This window comes from Silene latifolia, chromosome 9, assembly GCF_048544455.1.
Source record: "Silene latifolia isolate original U9 population chromosome 9, ASM4854445v1, whole genome shotgun sequence".
NCBI classification, from domain to species: domain Eukaryota; kingdom Viridiplantae; phylum Streptophyta; class Magnoliopsida; order Caryophyllales; family Caryophyllaceae; genus Silene; species Silene latifolia.
In genome coordinates, this window is record NC_133534.1 from 64,178,024 (window position 1) to 64,204,014 (window position 25,991).

Consider the following 25,991-nt stretch of genomic DNA (forward strand, 5'->3'; position numbering starts at 1 on the left):
CCTCATTCAATCAACAAAACAACTATTTCATATTATCAAATGCCATCATGCTTCTTATACAAACCACATATATACACACATTACTAACTTTTCAATCACCATATCAATCTTCTACTCCCAACATCCATCAATTCACAACATATATCGTCACATTCACATACAAGCTAACAAACACCACATATGACCTTGACATACACACCCCATGTGACCGGTTCAAAATTGTAGGGCGAGTTCGCGACTTTAGGACGTCTCCCAAGTCTTTGCATTAGCTCCTACAACCTTTACCCCGGGTTCATTTTAATTGACTCCCTATATTCATTAGATTCATTGGTTACAGGTTTCAGGATCGTCGCTCTGATACCATTTTCTAACACCCTCATACTCCAAGTGCCTTACCAGAACCACCCAGGTATAAAGATGTTACCAACTCGGTTCCCCGAGGCAATGATAATCATAAGACAATAACGAAACAACATTTAAATAGTATAAGTTTAGTGAAAAAGATACAATCCAAAACCAAATACCAAAATACGATTACATGTTCTCAAAACCAACTGTCTACTCAACTAAATGAAATGTCTAACAAACTACTCAAAGCTACAAACGGAAGACTCTATCATCCGAAAGTGGCACATCCCGCCTATCCCATGTAACTCGACTCATACCGCTCAACAACCGCTATCCATCCCCGAATGGATCACCACGCTTTTTAAAACAATAAACGGGGTCATTACTAATCACACAATTTATATAATCCAACAACACAACAATCAACACAAACTCAAACATCACGGATATACTCCGAACTCCATCACCAACTCCACAATACCGACTACACACTAAAGTGTGTAGCCCTGCCAGAGTGCCCATCGCAACAGATCACTCCACGCCGCCGCCGGTGGGGGACCGCAGCCGTTCCACCTAATCCCCGCTCATCTCCATCGAGCGATAAACCCAAATCCATTAATGTGCACATCCCTTCGGTGGCGGGTTCCACAGAAGGCGAATAATGGGCGTGAAGCCACTCCCGCAAGTGACTCCACTCGGCCCAGGGACGCGCCAAGAAGAACACGAGACAGATACAAACAATCACAACTACTAAACAGCAATCAACACCAACAACCGTCACAATACTCGTATGATAACAATCAACAATCACAAATCACCACCAACACATTATGGGACTAATACTGAGTAGGGAAACCCTACCTGGAAAGAAACACAGTCAGACGATCTCAACAGCTGTTATCAAAAGGCCTCTTCTACGAATCCTCCTCCTAACATACAATCATAAAATTAATACCAATCAAGAAACACAACAAAACCCCCAAATCCCCAAATTAGGGTTTAACTAACTTTAACGAAATACCACAAAAACAGTACGTAGATCTTACCCTCGACGCAAGGATCAAAAAGGTGTAAAGAACGGTGAATTCTGACCTTCCAAGCTCCGGGATTTGCCAATAATGCGATCGATGCGAAGAACGTAGATTTTTTTCTCTTTTGAAAGTAATTAGGTTTGTAAAAGTGTATTAAGAAAGTGACGGAAGTGTTTATATATTAAATCGCATTATTAACAAAATCCGACAAATCATCCCCCGGTAAACCGGCTACTTGATCGAGTAGCTGACATACTCGATCGAGTGCCGCCTACTCGATCGAGTATCAAGGTTACTCGATCGAGTACCCAACAGGTCAGAAACTGTTTTAAATCGTAAAACACCCTTACTCGACAGAGTAAGACCCACTCTATAGAGTACCCAAAGGTTCATAAAACCGTAGTATTACAGTCTTCCCTCTTTAAAAAGAACTTCGTCCCCGAAGTTCAAACCACAACAAAATAAAGACACACACTACTACACTCCCGACTCAACATCCAAAACAAAACTCAACATAAAACATGTTACTAACCCAAACTGAACCCGACTCAACCACAACAAACATACCGACACAACATAAAAAAGGTATAAAAAGCTCTTAAAAACTCTTCGCGATCATCTCCTACCCCCCCTAAAAGAAACAAGGTTACGTCCCCGTAACCATACATACCTGATCAAAAAGGAAAAGGTAACGCTCTCTCATGGCCTCCTCTGCCTCCCATGTAGCTTCCTCAGACTCGTGGTTAGACCAAAAGATCTTAAGCAAAACTGTCTCACCACTCCTAGTCTTCCTAACCTTCCGGTCAAGAATCTGCTTAGGCACCTCAAGGTATGACAAGGACTCATCTAGCTCTAAGCTCTCTGCCTCTAACACATGTGACAGATCACTCACATACTTCCGCAGCTGAGATACATGAAACACATTATGCACCCTCTCTAACGTAGCTGGCAAAGCTAACTGATAAGCAACCTCTCCAACCCGCTCTAAGATCTCATAAGGCCCTATGAACTTCTGACTCAGCTTGCCTTTCTTCCCAAATCTCATAACCCCACGCATAGGAGACACTTTCAGAAGGACCTTATCCCCAACCTGAAGCTCTATATCCCGGTGATGTAGATCTGCATAACTCTTTTGCCTATCCTGAGCCGCTCTCATCCTTTCCCTGATCATCTTAATCTGCTCAACCATCTCATGTACCATCTCTGGTCCTAGAACCACTGCCTCAGCACTGTCGTCCCAACAAATCGGACTCCTACATCTTCTCCCATATAAGGCCTCGAACGGTGCCATACCAATACTAGTGTGATAGCTGTTGTTGTAAGAAAACTCTATCAAATCCAACCTCTGTTCCCAGCTACCACCAAAGTCCATCACACAAGCTCGTAACATATCCTCAAGAGTCTTGATCGTTCTCTCAGTCTGACCGTCTGTCACAGGATGAAATGCTGTACTCATCTTCAAAGTTGTTCCCAAAGATTCTTGCAACTCTTTCCAAAACCTTGAGATAAATCTCGCATCTCTGTCAGATACTATGTCCTTAAGGACTCCATGTAACTTTAGCACATTCTTCCGATAAGCCATAGCTAATTATGCCTTAGTCCAGGTATCTTTCATTGGCACAAAGTGAGCTGACTTGGTCAGTCGATCCACTATTACCCATATCATATTGTTACCCTGTTGACTCTTTGGCAAACCCACGATAAAATCCATAGAAATGGATTCCCACTTCCACTCAGGTACCTCTAAAGACTGAATCTTACCTTGTGGTCATCGCTGTTCCCCTTTAACTCTCTGGCATGTCAAACAACGGGCCACGAACTCAGCTGTTTCTTTCTTCATCCCAGGCCACCAGAACGTGTTCTTTAAATCCTTGTATAGTTTGTCACCACCTGGATGTACTGAATACGGTGTATGATGTGCCTCTGTCATGATTGTCTTTTTCAGCTCCTCATCATTAGGGACACACCACCTACCCTCAAACCTCAAACTACCATCTATATGAATAGAGAACTGAGACACTGTCTCTTTCTCTACTCCAGCTCTCCACTCAACTATCTTAGGATCCAACGCCTGTTTACCTCGAATATCGTCATAAAGATCAGGCTGCACTATCAAATCTCCCATGGCATCCCCTCTCTGCATCATATGTATCCCAAACCTCCCCACCTCATCTCTCAACCTCATCAAAGATAAAGTTGTACACAATGAATGTACACTCTTCCTACTCAAAGCATCTGCAACAACATTGGCTTTCCTTTCATGGTAGATAATATCCATGTCATAATCGCCAATCAGCTTCATCCACCTCCTCTGTCTCATGTTCAACTCCTTTGAGTGAAGATGTACTTGAGACTCTTGTGATCAGAAAATACCTTAAAGGTCGCCCCATAAAGGTAATGTCCCACAAATCTTAAGAGCAAACACCACTGCACCCAACTCTAGATCATGTGTAGGATAGTTCTCCTCATAAAGTTTCAATTGCCTAGAAGCATAGGCAATCACTTTACCGTTCTGCATCAACACACATCCCAACCCATTCTTTGAGGCATCTGTATAAACCTCAAAGTTCTCGATCCCTTCAGGCAATGCTAAGATAGGAGTTGTGGTCAAACGCTCCTTTAATGTTTGGAACGCCGTCTCACAACTCTCATCCCAACGAAACCTGTTCTCTTTCCTAATCAAAGCTGTCATAGGTCTAGCAATCTTGGAGAAATCTTTCACGAACCGTCTGTAGTATCCAGCTAAACCCAAGAAACTCCTGATCTCAGCAACATTCTTTGGTGCTTCCCACTTTGTCACTGCCTCAATCTTTGCCGGATCCACAGCTACCCCATTCTTAGAGATCACATGCCCCAGAAAAGCAACTCTCTCTAACTAGAACACACACTTGGACAGCTTAGCATATAACTAATGCTCCCTCAAGGTCTACAACACAATCCTCAGATGCTCCTCATGCTCCTCCTTAGTCTTGGAGTAGACTAAGATGTCATCGATAAACACCACCACAAACTTGTCCAAAAACTGTCTGAAGATTCTGTTTATCAAATCCATAAACACAGCCGGTGCATTAGATAACCCAAACGGCATCACCACATACTCATAATGGCCATACCTCAACGTGAAAGCTGTCTTTGGCATGTCCACCTCTCTAATATTCACCTGATGGTACCCCGACCTCAAATCAATCTTGGAAAAGACTGATACACCACTCAACTGATCAAACAGGTCATCTATCCTTGGTAAAGGATACTTGTTCTTCACCGTCACTCGGTTCAGCTCCATGTAGTCTATGCACAACCTCAAGCTCCCTTCTTTTGTCTTCACAAAAAGAACTGGTGCTCCCCACGGTGATACACTAGGTCTAATGTATCCCTTCTCTATCCGATCATCTAACTGTTTCTTGAGCTCCTCCATCTCCATAGGACCCATCTGGTACAGTGCCTTAGAGATTGGCCCCGTCCCCGGTTTTAACTCAACCGTGAAATCTATCTCCCTCTTCGGTGGCAACCCCGAAATCTCCTCTGGAAAGACATCTGCAAACTTACCCACCACTGGTATCTGATCAACCGTCGGACTCTCTATCCGGTAATCTCTCACATGGCACAAGATCAAAGAGCATCCCTTCCTCAGCTAGGACTTCAAGGTCACAGCTGCAATCAACTTAACTTTGGGTTTAACCACAAACCCACGATAAGACACGCTAACACCCTTAGGACCTCTCAAAGACACTTTCTTTTGATGACAGTCTATCTTAGCTTTATACTTTCCCAACCAATCCATCCCGACTATCATCTCAAAACCATCAAAAGGAAACCCTATCAAGTCTACAAGTAGATCAACTTGCCCAACTATCATAGAGACATCCCTATACAACCTGCCACATGATACAGACTCACCTGAAGGTATAAAAACTTTCTCACTTACAGACTCATATACCCTCAAACCCAACCGTTTAACATGACTCGAAGATACAAACGACTAAGACGCCCCCGAATCAAACAAAACAAAGGTATGAATACCGTTAAAAAGAAAAGTACCAGTGATAACATGTGCATCGTCCTCAGCTGCTTTCTTGTCCATCATGAACCTCTTTCCACTGGTCTTCTGTCCACCTCCCTGGACAGTACTGCCTGATGTGGTCGGCTTAGCACCCGACCCCTGATTGTTGTTGTTGTTCGTAGCTGGTTTCTGATAGAAATTACCGCCATTGCGGTTACCTCAACCCTGGTAGCTTTGACCTCCCCGGTTAGACCATGACCCAGTCGGTCTATTGCTCGCATAACTCTGTGCCGGCCCCTGAGAATAGCTCCCCTGAGGTGATCTCTGAAAAGCTCCAGGTACACTGTTTTAAATCGTAAAACACCCTTACTCGACAGAGTAAGGCCCACTCGATAGAGTACCCAGAGGCTCATAAAGCCGTAGTATTACATTGATATTCTTTATGGTTAATTTATTCAATTAAATTGACTTTAAAATAAGTATGTTTGTCCATGAAGTATAAATATGAAGAATATTTAAATGTATTTATTTGGATATATATTATATACAATTGTTTGTTTAGTTACACATAAAGAATTATTATACTAACAAGTTTTAGATAACTATAAATTCAAACATTACGTCATAGTGAAACTTATGTTATTTCATAAACCTTTTTCTCATGTAAACGAATGTAATCTTTGCATTGAAAATTGTTGCTTAACTTTAGTACGTTGTTTAGTTCAAATGTTACAAAGTGTCTGGCGGCCTATATGATATTAATGTCATATTTCTTTTCTTTCATGAAATATTACCAAATTTCAGAAATTGTTTCTATATTACTTGGAAACGTTATATTAAAACATACTTCAAGAGTTCACATGCGATCAAAAGCGTGGAGGGCAACTAATGCTAGTTAATCTTTTTTATCATACTAAATTATAATTTGTTTTAAAAGAGTTCATATTGGATGGTTTAAACTTTTAGTTAGACTTGGCAAACATATCGGGTTATGCCTTGTTCGTATCACATGTAAAAGGGTCAAAAACCCTAAAGCGCAAACCCAGCCCAATAAAATCTCATGTCGACCCACGTACATAAACAGTTCATGAAGCTTCAACCCTAAACCGTTAATTAAGTGTCGGACACGTGCCTTGTTTTTGTGTCATGTCTATTTTTGGAAAGTATAATTATATTTATGTGATGAAGGATCAAGGAATATAGGATTAATTTAGTAAATAGGTCATTCATGTCGGGTTTGTGTTTAGAGAGCTCAACCCAATCCAATTAAATATCGTGTCGTGTTTCCTGTCGATCCCATTACATTAATGGGTCATTAAGCCTCAACCAAAAACCGTTGTTTTCGTGTCGGGTTCGTGTCGTTTTTTCAGAATGTGTCATTATTTGGCAGCTCTAGTACAGATGTAACGAGAGTATATTTATATAAGGAAACTAACCGAATAGATAATAGAAGCTAAAATTTTTAAAAGAAGATGTTGGGAAATAAGATTAAGTGCATGAAAGAAATGTAAAAAAATTATGTCTTCGTAATGATAAAAGATATAACTAACAATGTTTTTGGTGAAATGTATGGAATCTAGTACTACCAGATAATAATAACATTAACCACATAATTCGGATTGCTCAAATATGTTAAAGAGCATACGTCTTATTATTCAATGTGTGTTTTAAATTACAATTCGGATAAATTTACGCCTTATCACCAACATGACCAAATGTGTTGCAAAGTTGCCACACTTCATCATTTTTACCCTAAGCTGCCCGTGCTTGTTTCTTCTGAAGATGCAAGTACACAATCGTCACTTCTGTTAGAAGATCGTGACAATCCTCTCCAACCTTTAACAAAGCGCTACAACATTCTTTTGAAACATCTTTTCCGGTAGCAAATATATATTTAGATATGACATCTCCACAAGTTTTACCTAGATCAGTTGCACATTTTTAGAATTAATCGGATGCGGTAGGGATAGGTGTAGGAACAGATTCAATAGCAAAACCGTAGTCTGACATAATAAATAAAAGAGTTAGGAGTAGAGCAATCCTGATTAGCTTTGACTCTATGCTAAAAGGTTAATTTAATTATTCGTATTTTTAGTGTTAAAATTGTTTAACGCACAAAAATATAAAAATATTAAAAAAGTGCTCGTTGTTTGAGAGCAAATGAATTCATCGTGCTAATTTATATTTGCAATTTCACAATTAACGCTTTAGTTTATTGTTAGGATTTATTATTTAAAGTTAATTTATGTGAATTATTAATTGTGATGAGTTTTTTTCTTACTTATCGAATTTTTTTTCCTCTTATGCTCCTAAATTTTGTGAGGTTACTTAGCAAAATTTAACGTGATATGCAATTTACCTTATTAAAGCGTTTGTCAATATGATCATTATAATTGAATTAAATCAAAAGAAAATATAGGATTGTTTTTATCATATTGAAAAGATAATTTTCGAAAGTGAACTGAGAAGGATTATATAAGTGTTTCGTTTGGTTTACTTGCTTTAACATATTAATCTTTTTTTATATTATATTTATAACCAAATTCTATTTTTATTTATCGTCATTTCTTTATCTTACTTTATAGAATGAGATATTCTTTATGGTTAATTTATAAAATTAAATTGACTTTAAAATAAGTATGTTTGTCCATGAAGTATAAATATGAAGAATATTTAAATGTATTTATTTGGATATATATTATATGCTATTGTTTGTTTAGTTACACATAAACAATTATTATACTAACAAGTTTTAGGTAACTATAAATTCAAACATTACGTCATAGTGAAACTTATATTATTTCATAAACCTTTTTCTCATTTAAAAGAATGTAATCTTTGCATTGAAAATTGTTGCTTAACTTTAGTACGTTGTTTAGTTCAAATGTTACAAAGTGTCTGTCGGCCTATATGATATTAATGTTATATTTCTTTTCTTTCATGAAATATTACCAAATTCCAGAAATTGTTTCTAAATTACTTGGAAACGTTATATTAAAACACACTTCAAGAGTTCACATGCGATCAAAAGCGTGGAAGGCAACTAATGCTAGTTAATCTTTTTTATCATATTAAGTTATAATTTGTTTTAAAAGAGTTCATATTGGATAGTTTAAACTTTTGGTTAGACTTGGCAAACATATCGGGTTATTCCTTGTTCGTATCACATGTAAAAGGGTCAAAAACCCTAAAGGGCAAACCCGGCCCAATAAAATCTCATGTCGACCCACTTACATAAACATTTCATCAAGCCTCAACCCTAAACCGTTAATTAAGTGTCGGACACGTGCCTTGTTTTTGTGTCATGTCTATTTTTGGAAAGTATAATTATATTTATGTGATGAAGGATCAAGGAATATAGGATTAATTTAGTAAATAGGTCATTCATGTCGGGTTTGTGTTTAGAGAGCTCAACCCAATACAATTAAATATCGTGTCGTGTTTCCAATCGATCCCATTACATTAATGGGTCATTAAACCTCAACCAAAAACCGTTGTTTTTGTGTCGGGTTCGTGTCGTTTTTTCAAAATGTGTCATTGTTTGGCAGCTCTAGTACAAATGCAACGAGAGTATGTTTATATAAGGAAACTAACCGAATAGATAATAGAAGCTAAAATTTTTAAAAGCAGATGTTGGGAAATAAGATTAAGTGCATGAAAGAAATGTAAAAAAATTATGTCTTCGTTATGATAAAAGATATAACTAACAATGTTTTTGGTGAAATGTATGCAATCTAGTACTACCAGATAATAATAGCATTAACCACATAATTCGGATTGCGCAAATATGTTAAAGAGCATACGTCTTATTATTCAATGTGTGTTTTAAATTACAATTCGGATTAATTTAAGCCTTATCACCAACATGACCAAATGTGTTGCAAAGTTGCCACACTTCATCATTTTTACCCCAAGTCGCCCGTGCTTGTTTCTTCGAAGATGCAAGTACACAATCGTCACTTCGTTAGAAGATCGTGACAATCCTCTCCGACCTTTAACAAAGCGCTACAACATTCTTTTGAAACATCTTTTCCAAAGAGCAAATATATATTTAGATATGACATCTCCACAAGTTTTGCCTAGATCAGTAGCACATTTTTGGAATTCATCGGATGCGGTAGGGCTAGGTGTAGGAACAGATTCAATAGCAAAACCGTATTCTGACATAATAAATAAAAGAGTTAGGAGTAGAGCAATCCTGATTGGCTTTGACTCCATGCTAAAAGGGTAATTTAATTATTCTTATTTTTAGTGTTAAAATTGTTTAGCGCACAAAAATATAAAAATATTAAAAAAGTGCTCGTTGTTTGAGAGCAAATGAATTCATCGTGCTAATTTATATTTGCAATTTCACATTTAACGCTTTAATTTATTTCTACGTTTAAAAAACATGCATTATTGTTAGGATTTATTATTTAAAGTTAATTTATGTGAATTATTAATTGTGATGAGTTTTTTTCTTACTTATCGAATTTTTTTCCTCTTATGCTCCTAAATTTTGTGAGGTTACTTAGCAAAATTTAACGTGATATGCAACTTACCTTATTAAAGCGTTTGTCAATATGATCATTATAATTGAATTTAATCAAAAGAAAATATAGGATTGATTTTATCATATTGAAAAGATAATTTTCGAAGGTGAACTTAGAAGGATTATATAACTGTTTCGTTTGGTTTACTTGCTTTAACATATTAATCTTTTTTTATATTATATTTATAACCAAATTCTATTTTTATTTATCGTCATTTCTTTGTCTTAACTTATAGAATGAGATATTCTTTATGGTTAATTTATAAAATTAAATTGACTTTAAAATAAGTATGTTTGTCCATGAAGTATAAATATGAAGAATATTTAAATGTATTTATTTGGATATATATTATATGCTATTGTTTGTTTAGTTACACATAAACAATTATTATACTAACAAGTTTTAGATAACTATAAATTCAAACATTACGTCATAGTGAAACTTATGTTATTTCATAAACCTTTTTCTCATGTAAACGAATGTAATCTTTGCATTGAAAATTGTTGCTTAACTTTAGTACGTTGTTTAGTTCAAATGTTACAAAGTGTCTGGCGGCCTATATGATATTAGTTTTATATTTCTTTTCTTTCTTGAAATATTACCAAATTCGAGAAATTGTTTCTAAATTACTTGGAAACGTTATAATAAAACACACTTCAAGAGTTCACATGCGATCAAAAGCGTGGAGGGCAACTAATGCTAGTTAATATTTTTTATCATACTAAGTTATAATTTGTTTTAAAAGAGTTCATATTGGATGGTTTAAACTTTTAGTTAGACTTGGCAAACATATTGGATTATGCCTTGTTCGTATCACATGTAAAAGGGTCAAAAACCCAAAAGCGCAAACCCGGCCCAATAAAATCTCATGTCGACCCACTTACATAAATAATTCATCAAGCCTCAACCCTAACCCGTTAATTAAGTGTCGGACACGTGCCTTGTTTTTGTATCATGTCTATTTTTGGAAAGTATAACTATATTTATGTGATGAAGGATAAAGAAATATAGGATTAATTTAGTAAATAGGTCATTTATGTCGGGTTTGTGTTTAGAGAGCTCAACCCAATCCAATTAAATATCGTGTCGTGTTTCCTGTCGATCCCATTACATTAATGGGTCATTAAGCCTCAACCAAAAACCGTTGTTTTCGTGTCGGGTTCGTGTCGTTTTTTCAGAATGTGTCATTGTTTGGCAGCTCTAGTACAAATGCAACGAGAGTATGTTTATATAAGGAAACTAACCGAATAGATAATAGAAGCTAAAATTTTTAAAAGCAGATGTTGGGAAATAAGATTAATTGCATGAAAGAAATGTAAAAAAATTATGTCTTCGTTATGATAAAAGATATAACTAACAATGTTTTTGGTGAAATGTATGCAATCTAGTACTACCAGATAATAATAGCATTAACCACATAATTCGGATTGCGCAAATATGTTAAAGAGCATACGTCTTATTATTCAATGTGTGTTTTAAATTACAATTCGGATAAATTTAAGCCTTATCACCAACATGACCAAATGTGTTGCAAAGTTGCCACACTTCATCATTTTTACCCCAAGTCGCCCGTGCTTGTTTCTTCAAGATGCAAGTACACAATCGTCACTTCGTTAGAAGATCGTGACAATCCTCTCCGACCTTTAACAAAGCGCTACAACATTCTATTGAAACATCTTTTCCGGTAGCAAATATATATTTAGATATGACATCTCCACAAGTTTTGCCTAGATCAGTTGCACATTTTTGGAATTCATCGGATGCGGTAGGGCTAGGTGTAAGAACAGATTCAATAGCAAAACTGTATTCTGACATAATAAATAAAAGAGTTAGGAGTAGAGCAATCCTGATTGGCTTTGACTCCATGTTAAAAGGTTAATTTAAGTATTCGTATTTTTAGTGTTAAAATTGTTTAGCGCACAAAAATATAAAAATATTAAAAAAGTGCTCGTTGTTTGAGAGCAAATTAATTCATCGTGCTAATTTATATTTGCAATTTCACATTTAACGCTTTAATTTATTTCTACGTTTAAAAAACATACATTATTGTTAGGATTTATTATTTAAAGTTAATTTATGTGAATTATTAATTGTGATGAGTTTTTTTCTTACTTATCGAATTTTTTTCCTCTTATGCTCCTAAATTTTGTGAGGTTACTTAGCAAAATTTAACGTGATATGCAACTTACCTTATTAAAGCGTTTGTCAATATGATCATTATAATTGAATTTAATAAAAAGAAAATTTAGGATTGATTTTATCATATTGAAAAGATAATTTTCGAAGGTGAACTTAGAAGGATTATATAAGTGTTTCGTTTGGTTTACTTGCTTTAACATATTAATCCTTTTTTATATTATATTTATAACCAAATTCTATTTTTATTTATCGTCATTTCTTTATCTTAACTTATAGAATGAGATATTCTTTATGGTTAATTTATAAAATTAACTTGACTTTAAAATAAGTATGTTTGTCCATGAAGTATAAATATGAAGAATATTTAAATGTATTTATTTGGATATATATTATATGCTATTGTTTGTTTAGTTACACATAAAAAATTATTATACTAACAAGTTTTAGATAACTATAAATTCAAACATTACGTCATAGTGAAACTTATGTTATTTCATAAACCTTTCTCTCATGTAAACGAATGTAATCTTTGCATTGAAAATTGTTGCTTAACTTTAGTACGTTGTTTAGTTCAAATGTTTCAAAGTGTCTGGCGGCCTATATGATATTAATGTTATATTTCTTTTCTTTCATGAAATATTACCAAATTCGAGAAATTGTTTCTAAATTACTTGGAAACGTTATATTAAAACAAACTTCAAGAGTTCACATGCGATCAAAAGCGTGGAGGGCAACTAATGCTAGTTAATATTTTTTATCATACTAAGTTATAATTTGTTCTAAAAGAGTTCATATTGGATGGTTTAAACTTTTAGTTAGACTTGGCAAACAAATCGGGTTATGCCTTGTTCGTATCACATGTAAAAGGGTCAAAAACCCTAAAGCGCAAACCCGGCCCAATAAAATCTCATGTCGACCCACTTACATAAACAGTTCATCAAGCCTCAACCCTAACCCGTTAATTAAGTGTCGAACACGTGCCTTGTTTTTGTATCATGTCTATTTTTGGAAAATATAATTTTATTTATGTGGTGAAGGATCAAGGAATATAGGATTAATTTAGTAAATAGGTCATTCATGTCGGGTTTGTGTTTAGAGAGCTCAACCCAATCCAATTAAATATCGTGTCGTGTTTCTTGTCTATCCCATTACATTAATGGGTCATTAAGCCTCAACCAAAAACCGTTGTTTTCGTGTCGGGTTCGTGTCGTTTTTTCAGAATGTGTCATTGTTTGGCAGCTCTAGTACAAATGCAACGAGAGTATGTATTTATAAGGAAACTAACCGAATAGATAATAGAAGCTAAAATTTTTAAAAGCAGATGTTGGGAAATAAGATTAATTGCATGAAAGAAATGTAAAAAAATTATGTCTTCGTTATGATAAAAGATATAACTAACAATGTTTTTGGTGAAATGTATGCAATCTAGTACTACCAGATAATAATAGCATTAACCACATAATTCGGATTGCGCAAATATGTTAAAGAGCAGACGTCTTATTATTCAATGTGTGTTTTAAATTACAATTCGGATAAATTTAAGCCTTATCACCAACATGACCAAATGTGTTGCAAAGTTGCCACACTTCATCATTTTTACCCCAAGCTGCCCGTGCTTGTTTCTTTCCGAAGATGCAAGTACACAATCGTCACTTCGTTAGAAGATCGTGACAATCCTCTCCGACCTTTAACAAAGCGCTACAACATTCTTTTGAAACATCTTTTCCGGTAGCAAATATATATTTAGATATGACATCTCCACAAGTTTTGCCTAGATCAGTTGCACATTTTTGGAATTCATCGGATGCGGTAGGGCTAGGTGTAGGAACAGATTCAATAGCAAAACTGTATTCTGACATAATAAATAAAAGAGTTAGGAGTAGAGCAATCCTGATTGGCTTTGACTCCATGTTAAAAGGTTAATTTAATTATTCGTATTTTTAGTGTTAAAATTGTTTAGCGCACAAAAATATAAAAATATTAAAAAAGTGCTCGTTGTTTGAGAGCAAATGAATTCATCGTGCTAATTTATATTTGCAATTTCACATTTAACGCTTTAATTTATTTCTACGTTTAAAAAACATACATTATTGTTAGGATTTATTATTTAAAGTTAATTTATTTGAATTATTAATTGTGATGAGTTTTTTTCTTACTTATAGAATTTTTTTCCTCTTATGCTCCTAAATTTTGTGAGGTTACTTAGCAAAATTTAACGTGATATGCAACTTACCTTATTAAAGCGTTTGTCAATATGATCATTATAATTGAATTTAATCAAAAGAAAATATAGGATTGATTTTATCATATTGAAAAGATAATTTTCGAAGGTGAACTTAGAAGGATTATATAAGTGTTTCGTTTGGTTTACTTGCTTTAACATATTAATCCTTTTTTATATTATATTTATAACTAAATTCTATTTTTATTTATCGTCATTTCTTTATCTTAACTTATAGAATGAGATATTCCTTATGGTTAATTTATAAAATTAACTTTACTTTAAAATAAGTATGTTTGTCCATGAAGTATAAATATGAAGAATATTTAAATGTATTTATTTGGATATATATTATATGCTATTGTTTGTTTAGTTACACATAAACAATTATTATACTAACAAGTTTTAGATAACTATAAATTCAAACATTACGTCATAGTGAAACTTATGTTATTTCATAAACCTTTTTCTCATGTAAACGAATGTAATCTTTGCATTGAAAATTGTTGCTTAACTTTAGTACGTTGTTTAGTTCAAATGTTACAAAGTGTCTGGCGGCCTATATGATATTAGTTTTATATTTCTTTTCTTTCTTGAAATATTACCAAATTCGAGAAATTGTTTCTAAATTACTTGGAAACGTTATAATAAAACACACTTCAAGAGTTCACATGCGATCAAAAGCGTGGAGGGCAACTAATGCTAGTTAATATTTTTTATCATACTAAGTTATAATTTGTTTTAAAAGAGTTCATATTGGATGGTTTAAACTTTTAGTTAGACTTGGCAAACATATTGGATTATGCCTTGTTCGTATCACATGTAAAAGGGTCAAAAACCCAAAAGCGCAAACCCGGCCCAATAAAATCTCATGTCGACCCACTTACATAAATAATTCATCAAGCCTCAACCCTAACCCGTTAATTAAGTGTCGGACAGGTGCCTTGTTTTTGTATCATGTCTATTTTTGGAAAGTATAACTATATTTATGTGATGAAGGATAAAGAAATATAGGATTAATTTAGTAAATAGGTCATTTATGTCGGGTTTGTGTTTAGAGAGCTCAACCCAATCCAATTAAATATCGTGTCGTGTTTCCTGTCGATCCCATTACATTAATGGGTCATTAAGCCTCAACCAAAAATCGTTGTTTTCGTGTCGGGTTCGTGTCGCTTTTTTTTGAGAATGTGTCATTGTTTGGTGCTCTAGTACAAATGCAACGAGAGTATGTTTATATAAGGAAACTAACCGAATAGATAATAGAAGCTAAAATTTTTAAAAGCAGATGTTGGGAAATAAGATTAATTGCATGAAAGAAATGTAAAAAAATTATGTCTTCGTTATGATAAAAGATATAACTAACAATGTTTTTGGTGAAATGTATGCAATCTAGTACTACCAGATAATAATAGCATTAACCACATAATTCGGATTGCGCAAATATGTTAAAGAGCATACGTCTTATTATTCAATGTGTGTTTTAAATTACAATTCGGATAAATTTAAGCCTTATCACCAACATGACCAAATGTGTTGCAAAGTTGCCACACTTCATCATTTTTACCCCAAGCTGCCCGTGCTTGTTTCTTCTGAAGATGCAAGTACACAATCGTCACTTCTGTTAGAAGATCGTGACAATCCTCTCCGACCTTTAACAAAGCGCTACAACATTCTATTGAAACATCTTTTCCGGTAGCAAATATATATTTAGATATGACATCTCCACAAGTTTTGCCTAGATCAGTTGCACATTTTTGGAATTCATCGGATGCGGTAGGGCTAGGTGTAAGAACAGATTCAATAGCAAAAGCGTATTCGACATAATAAATAAAAGAGTTAGGAGTAGAGCAATCCTGATTGGCTTTGACTCCATGTTAAAAGGTTAATTTAAGTATTCGTATTTTTAGTGTTAAAATTGTTTAGCGCACAAAAATATAAAAATATTAAAAAAGTGCTCGTTGTTTGAGAGCAAATTAATTCATCGTGCTAATTTATATTTGCAATTTCACATTTAACGCTTTAATTTATTTCTACGTTTAAAAAACATACATTATTGTTAGGATTTATTATTTAAAGTTAATTTATGTGAATTATTAATTGTGATGAGTTTTTTTCTTACTTATCGAATTTTTTTCCTCTTATGCTCCTAAATTTTGTGAGGTTACTTAGCAAAATTTAACGTGATATGCAACTTACCTTATTAAAGCGTTTGTCAATATGATCATTATAATTGAATTTAATAAAAAGAAAATTTAGGATTGATTTTATCATATTGAAAAGATAATTTTCGAAGGTGAACTTAGAAGGATTATATAAGTGTTTCGTTTGGTTTACTTGCTTTAACATATTAATCCTTTTTTATATTATATTTATAACCAAATTCTATTTTTATTTATCGTCATTTCTTTATCTTAACTTATAGAATGAGATATTCTTTATGGTTAATTTATAAAATTAACTTGACTTTAAAATAAGTATGTTTGTCCATGAAGTATAAATATGAAGAATATTTAAATGTATTTATTTGGATATATATTATATGCTATTGTTTGTTTAGTTACACATAAAAAATTATTATACTAACAAGTTTTAGATAACTATAAATTCAAACATTACGTCATAGTGAAACTTATGTTATTTCATAAACCTTTCTCTCATGTAAACGAATGTAATCTTTGCATTGAAAATTGTTGCTTAACTTTAGTACGTTGTTTAGTTCAAATGTTTCAAAGTGTCTGGCGGCCTATATGATATTAATGTTATATTTCTTTTCTTTCATGAAATATTACCAAATTCGAGAAATTGTTTCTAAATTACTTGGAAACGTTATATTAAAACAAACTTCAAGAGTTCACATGCGATCAAAAGCGTGGAGGGCAACTAATGCTAGTTAATATTTTTTATCATACTAAGTTATAATTTGTTCTAAAAGAGTTCATATTGGATGGTTTAAACTTTTAGTTAGACTTGGCAAACAAATCGGGTTATGCCTTGTTCGTATCACATGTAAAAGGGTCAAAAACCCTAAAGCGCAAACCCGGCCCAATAAAATCTCATGTCGACCCACTTACATAAACAGTTCATCAAGCCTCAACCCTAACCCGTTAATTAAGTGTCGAACACGTGCCTTGTTTTTGTATCATGTCTATTTTTGGAAAATATAATTTTATTTATGTGGTGAAGGATCAAGGAATATAGGATTAATTTAGTAAATAGGTCATTCATGTCGGGTTTGTGTTTAGAGAGCTCAACCCAATCCAATTAAATATCGTGTCGTGTTTCCTGTCGATCCCATTACATTAATGGGTCATTAAGCCTCAACCAAAAACCGTTGTTTTCGTGTCGGGTTCGTGTCGTTTTTTCAGAATGTGTCATTGTTTGGCAGCTCTAGTACAAATGCAACGAGAGTATGTATTTATAAGGAAACTAACCGAATAGATAATAGAAGCTAAAATTTTTAAAAGCAGATGTTGGGAAATAAGATTAATTGCATGAAAGAAATGTAAAAAAATTATGTCTTCGTTATGATAAAAGATATAACTAACAATGTTTTTGGTGAAATGTATGCAATCTAGTACTACCAGATAATAATAGCATTAACCACATAATTCGGATTGCGCAAATATGTTAAAGAGCATACGTCTTATTATTCAATGTGTGTTTTAAATTACAATTCGGATAAATTTAAGCCTTATCACCAACATGACCAAATGTGTTGCAAAGTTGCCACACTTCATCATTTTTACCCCAAGTCGCCCGTGCTTGTTTCTTCCGAAGATGCAAGTACACAATCGTCACTTCGTTAGAAGATCGTGACAATCCTCTCCGACCTTTAACAAAGCGCTACAACATTCTTTTGAAACATCTTTTCCGGTAGCAAATATATATTTAGATATGACATCTCCACAAGTTTTGCCTAGATCAGTTGCACATTTTTGGAATTCATCGGATGCGGTAGGGCTAGGTGTAGGAACAGATTCAATAGCAAAACTGTATTCTGACATAATAAATAAAAGAGTTAGGAGTAGAGCAATCCTGATTGGCTTTGACTCCATGTTAAAAGGTTAATTTAATTATTCGTATTTTTAGTGTTAAAATTGTTTAGCGCACAAAAATATAAAAATATTAAAAAAGTGCTCGTTGTTTGAGAGCAAATGAATTCATCGTGCTAATTTATATTTGCAATTTCACATTTAACGCTTTAATTTATTTCTACGTTTAAAAAACATACATTATTGTTAGGATTTATTATTTAAAGTTAATTTATTTGAATTATTAATTGTGATGAGTTTTTTTCTTACTTATAGAATTTTTTTCCTCTTATGCTCCTAAATTTTGTGAGGTTACTTAGCAAAATTTAACGTGATATGCAACTTACCTTATTAAAGCGTTTGTCAATATGATCATTATAATTGAATTTAATCAAAAGAAAATATAGGATTGATTTTATCATATTGAAAAGATAATTTTCGAAGGTGAACTTAGAAGGATTATATAAGTGTTTCGTTTGGTTTACTTGCTTTAACATATTAATCCTTTTTTATATTATATTTATAACTAAATTCTATTTTTATTTATCGTCATTTCTTTATCTTAACTTATAGAATGAGATATTCCTTATGGTTAATTTATAAAATTAACTTTACTTTAAAATAAGTATGTTTGTCCATGAAGTATAAATATGAAGAATATTTAAATGTATTTATTTGGATATATATTATATGCTATTGTTTGTTTAGTTACACATAAACAATTATTATACTAACAAGTTTTAGATAACTATAAATTCAAACATTACGTAATAGTGAAACTTATGTTATTTCATAAACCTTTTTCTCATGTAAACGAATGTAATCTTTGCATTGAAAATTGTTGCTTAACTTTAGTACGTTGTTTAGTTCAAATGTTACAAAGTGTCTGGCAGCCTATATGATATTAATGTTATATTTCTTTTCTTTCATGAAATATTACCAAATTCGAGAAATTGTTTCTAAATTACTTGGAAACGTTATATTAAAACACACTTCAAGAGTTCACATGCGATCAAAAGCGTGGAGGGCAACTAATGCTAGTTAATCTTTTTTATCATACTAAGTTATAATTTGTTTTAAAAGAGTTCATATTGGATGGTTTAAACTTTTAGTTAGACTTGGCAAACATATCGGGTTATGCCTTGTTCGTATCACATGTAAAAGGGTCAAAAACCCTAAAGCGCAAACCCGGCCCAATAAAATCTCATGTCGACCCACTTACATAAACAGTTCATCAAGCCTCAACCCTAAACTATTAATTAAGTGTCGGACACGTGCCTTGTTTTTGTGTCATGTCTTTTTTTGGAAAGTATTATTATATTTATGTGATGAAGGATCAAGGAATATAGGATTAATTTAGTAAATAGGTCATTCATGTCGGGTTTATGTTTAGAGAGCTCAACCCAATCCAATTAAATATCGTGCCGTGTTTCCAGTCGATCCCATTACATTAATGGGTCATTAATCCTCAACCAAAAACCGTTGTTTTCGTGTCGGGTTCGTGTCGTTTTTTCAGAATGTGTCATTGTTTGGCAGCTCTAGTACAAATTCAAGGAGAGTATGTTTATATAAGGAAACTAACCGAATAGATAATAGAAGCTAAAATTTTTAAAAGCAGATGTTGGGAAATAAGATTAAGTGCATGAAAGAAATGTAAAAAAATTATGTCTTCGTTATGATAAAAGATATAACTAACAATGTTTTTGGTGAAATGTATGCAATCTAGTACTACCAGATAATAATAGCATTAACCACATAATTCGGATTGCGCAAATATGTTAAAGAGCATACGTCTTATTATTCAATGTGTGTTTTAAATTACAATTCGGATAAATTTAAGCCTTATCACCAACATGACCAAATGTGTTGCAAAGTTGCCACACTTCATCATTTTTACCCCAAGCTACCCGTGCTTGTTTCTTCTGAAGATGTAAGTACACAATCGTCACTTCTGTTAGAAGATCGTGACAATCCTCTCCGACCTTTAACAAAGCGCTACAACATTCTTTTGAAACATCTTTTAGGTAGCAAATATATATTTAGATATGACATCTCCACAAGTTTTGCCTAGATCAGTTGCACATTTTTGGAATTCATCGGATGCGGTAGGGCTAGGTGTAGGAACAGATTCAATAGCAAAATCGTATTCGACATAATAAATAAAAGAGTTAGGAGTAGAGCAATCCTGATTGGCTTTGACTCCATGTTAAAAGGTTAATTTAATTATTCGTATTTTTAGTGTTAAAATTGTTTAGCGCACAAAAATATAAAAATATTAAAAAAGTGCTCGTTGTTTGAGAGCAAATGAATTCATCGTGCTAATTTCTATTTGCAATTTCACATTTAACGCTTTAATTTATTTCTACGTTTAAAAAACATACATTATTGTTAGGATTTATTATTTAAAGTTTAATTTATGTGAATTATTAATTATGATGAGTTTTTTTCTTACTTATCGAATTTTTTTCCTCTTATGCTCCTAATTTTCTGAGGTTACTTAACAAAATTTAACGTGATATGCAACTTACCTTATTAAAGCGTTTGTCAATATGATCATTATAATTGAATTTAATCAAAAGAAAATATAGGATTGATTTTATCATATTGAAAATATAATTTTCGAAGGTGAACTTAGAAGGATTATATAAGTGTTTCATTTGGTTTACTTGCTTTAACATATTATTAATCCTTTTTTATATTTTATATTTATAACCAAATTGTCATTTCTTTATCTTAACTTATAGAATGAGATATTCTTTATGGTTAATTTATAAAATTAAATTGACTTTAAAATAAGTATGTTTGTCCATGAAGTATAAATATGAATAATATTTAAATGTATTTATTTGAATATATATTATATGCTATTGTTTGTTTAGTTACACATAAACAATTATTATACTAACAAGTTTTAGATAACTATAAATTCAAACATTACGTCATAGTGAAACTTATGTTATTTCATAAACCTTTTTCTCATGTAAACGAATGTAATCTTTGCATTGAAAATTGTTGCTTAACTTTAGTACGTTGTTTAGTTCAAATGTTACAAAGTGTCTGGCAGCCTATATGATATTAATGTCATATTTCTTTTCTTTCATGAAATATTACCAAATTCCAGAAATTGTTTCTAAATTACTTGGAAACGTTATATTAAAACATACTTCAAGAGTTCACATGCGATCAAAAGCGTGGAGGGCAACTAATGCTAGTTAAATTTTTTATCATACTAAGTTATAATTTGTTTTAAAAGAGTTCATATTGGATGGTTTAAACTTTTAGTTAGACTTGGCAAACATATCGGGTTATGCCTTGTTCGTATCACATGTAAAAGGGTCAAAAACCTAAAGCGCAAACCCGCCCCAATAAAATCTCATGTCGACCCACTTACATAAACAGTTCATCAATCCTCAACCCTAACCCGTTAATTAAGTGTCGGACACGTGCCTTGTTTTTGTATCATGTCTATTTTTGGAAAATATAATTTTATTTATGTGGTGAAGGATCAAGGAATATAGGATTAATTTAGTAAATAGGTCATTCATGTCGGGTTTGTGTTTAGAGAGCTCAACCCAATCCAATTAAATATCGTGTCGTGTTTCCTGTCGATCCCATTACATTAATGGGTCATTAAGCCTCAACCAAAAACCGTTGTTTTCGTGTCGGGTTCGTGTCGTTTTTTCAGAATGTGTCATTGTTTGGCAGCTCTAGTACAAATGCAACGAGAGTATGTATTTATAAGGAAACTAACCGAATAGATAATAGAAGCTAAAATTTTTAAAAGCAGATGTTGGGAAATAAGATTAATTGCATGAAAGAAATGTAAAAAAATTATGTCTTCGTTATGATAAAAGATATAACTAACAATGTTTTTGGTGAAATGTATGCAATCTAGTACTACCAGATAATAATAGCATTAACCACATAATTCGGATTGCGCAAATATGTTAAAGAGCACACGTCTTATTATTCAATGTGTGTTTTAAATTACAATTCGGATAAATTTAAGCCTTATCACCAACATGACCAAATGTGTTGCAAAGTTGCCACACTTCATCATTTTTACCCCAAGTCGCCCGTGCTTGTTTCTTCGAAGATGCAAGTACACAATCGTCACTTCGTTAGAAGATCGTGACAATCCTCTCCGACCTTTAACAAAGCGCTACAACATTCTTTTGAAACATCTTTTCCGGTAGCAAATATATATTTAGATATGACATCTCCACAAGTTTTGCCTAGATCAGTTGCACATTTTTGGAATTCATCGGATGCGGTAGGGCTAGGTGTAGGAACAGATTCAATAGCAAACCGTATTCGACATAATAAATAAAAGAGTTAGGAGTAGAGCAATCCTGATTGGCTTTGACTCCATGTTAAAAGGTTAATTTAATTATTCGTATTTTTAGTGTTAAAATTGTTTAGCGCACAAAAATATAAAAATATTAAAAAAAGTGCTCGTTGTTTGAGAGCAAATGAATTCATCGTGCTAATTTATATTTGCAATTTCACATTTAACGCTTTAATTTATTTCTACGTTTAAAAAACATACATTATTGTTAGGATTTATTATTTAAAGTTAATTTATTTGAATTATTAATTGTGATGAGTTTTTTTCTTACTTATAGAATTTTTTTCCTCTTATGCTCCTAAATTTTGTGAGGTTACTTAGCAAAATTTAACGTGATATGCAACTTACCTTATTAAAGCGTTTGTCAATATGATCATTATAATTGAATTTAATCAAAAGAAAATATAGGATTGATTTTATCATATTGAAAAGATAATTTTCGAAGGTGAACTTAGAAGGATTATATAAGTGTTTCGTTTGGTTTACTTGCTTTAACATATTAATCCTTTTTTATATTATATTTATAACTAAATTCTATTTTTATTTATCGTCATTTCTTTATCTTAACTTATAGAATGAGATATTCCTTATGGTTAATTTATAAAATTAACTTTACTTTAAAATAAGTATGTTTGTCCATGAAGTATAAATATGAAGAATATTTAAATGTATTTATTTGGATATATATTATATGCTATTGTTTGTTTAGTTACACATAAACAATTATTATACTAACAAGTTTTAGATAACTATAAATTCAAACATTACGTAATAGTGAAACTTATGTTATTTCATAAACCTTTTTCTCATGTAAACGAATGTAATCTTTGCATTGAAAATTGTTGCTTAACTTTAGTACGTTGTTTAGTTCAAATGTTACAAAGTGTCTGGCAGCCTATATGATATTAATGTTATATTTCTTTTCTTTCATGAAATATTACCAAATTCGAGAAAATGTTTCTAAATTACGTGGAAACGTTATATTAAAACACACTTCAAGAGTTCACATGCGATCAAAAGCGTGGAGGGCAACTAATGCTAGTTAATCTTTTTTATCATACTAAGTTATAATTTGTTTTAAAAGAGTTCATATTGGATGGTTTAAACTTTTAGTTAGACTTGGCAAACATATCGGGTTATGCCTTGTTCGTATCACATGTAAAAGGGTCAAAAACCCTAAAGCGCAAAACCCGCCCAATAAAATCTCATGTCGACCCACTTACATAAAACAGTTCATCAAGCCTCAACCCTAAACTATTAATTAAGTGTCGGACACGTGCCTTGTTTTTGTGTCATGTCTTTTTTTGGAAAGTATTATTATATTTATGTGATGAAGGATCAAGGAATATAGGATTAATTTAGTAAATAGGTCATTCATGTCGGGTTTATGTTTAGAGAGCTCAACCCAATCCAATTAAATATCGTGCCGTGTTTCCAGTCGATCCCATTACATTAATGGGTCATTAATCCTCAACCAAAAACCGTTGTTTTCGTGTCGGGTTCGTGTCGTTTTTTCAGAATGTGTCATTGTTTGGCAGCTCTAGTACAAATTCAACGAGAGTATGTTTATATAAGGAAACTAACCGAATAGATAATAGAAGCTAAAATTTTTAAAAGCAGATGTTGGGAAATAAGATTAAGTGCATGAAAGAAATGTAAAAAAATTATGTCTTCGTTATGATAAAAGATATAACTAACAATGTTTTTGGTGAAATGTATGCAATCTAGTACTACCAGATAATAATAGCATTAACCACATAATTCGGATTGCGCAAATATGTTAAAGAGCATACGTCTTATTATTCAATGTGTGTTTTAAATTACAATTCGGATAAATTTAAGCCTTATCACCAACATGACCAAATGTGTTGCAAAGTTGCCACACTTCATCATTTTTACCCCAAGCTACCCGTGCTTGTTTCTTCTGAAGATGTAAGTACACAATCGTCACTTCTGTTAGAAGATCGTGACAATCCTCTCCGACCTTTAACAAAGCGCTACAACATTCTTTTGAAACATCTTTTCCGGTAGCAAATATATATTTAGATATGACATCTCCACAAGTTTTGCCTAGATCAGTTGCACATTTTTGGAATTCATCGGATGCGGTAGGGCTAGGTGTAGGAACAGATTCAATAGCAAAACTGTATTCTGACATAATAAATAAAAGAGTTAGGAGTAGAGCAATCCTGATTGGCTTTGACTCCATGTTAAAAGGTTAATTTAATTATTCGTATTTTTAGTGTTAAAATTGTTTAGCGCACAAAAATATAAAAATATTAAAAAAGTGCTCGTTGTTTGAGAGCAAATGAATTCATCGTGCTAATTTATATTTGCAATTTCACATTTAACGCTTTAATTTATTTCTACGTTTAAAAAACATACATTATTGTTAGGATTTATTATTTAAAGTTTAATTTATGTGAATTATTAATTGTGATGAGTTTTTTTCTTACTTATCGAATTTTTTTCCTCTTATGCTCCTAATTTTCTGAGGTTACTTAACAAAATTTAACGTGATATGCAACTTACCTTATTAAAGCGTTTGTCAATATGATCATTATAATTGAATTTAATCAAAAGAAAATATAGGATTGATTTTATCATATTGAAAATATAATTTTCGAAGGTGAACTTAGAAGGATTATATAAGTGTTTCATTTGGTTTACTTGCTTTAACATATTATTAATCCTTTTTTATATTTTATATTTATAACCAAATTGTCATTTCTTTATCTTAACTTATAGAATGAGATATTCTTTATGGTTAATTTATAAAATTAAATTGACTTTAAAATAAGTATGTTTGTCCATGAAGTATAAATATGAATAATATTTAAATGTATTTATTTGAATATATATTATATGCTATTGTTTGTTTAGTTACACATAAACAATTATTATACTAACAAGTTTTAGATAACTATAAATTCAAACATTACGTCATAGTGAAACTTATGTTATTTCATAAACCTTTTTCTCATGTAAACGAATGTAATCTTTGCATTGAAAATTGTTGCTTAACTTTAGTACGTTGTTTAGTTCAAATGTTACAAAGTGTCTGGCAGCCTATATGATATTAATGTCATATTTCTTTTCTTTCATGAAATATTACCAAATTCCAGAAATTGTTTCTAAATTACTTGGAAACGTTATATTAAAACATACTTCAAGAGTTCACATGCGATCAAAAGCGTGGAGGGCAACTAATGCTAGTTAAATTTTTTATCATACTAAGTTATAATTTGTTTTAAAAGAGTTCATATTGGATGGTTTAAACTTTTAGTTAGACTTGGCAAACATATCGGGTTATGCCTTGTTCGTATCACATGTAAAAGGGT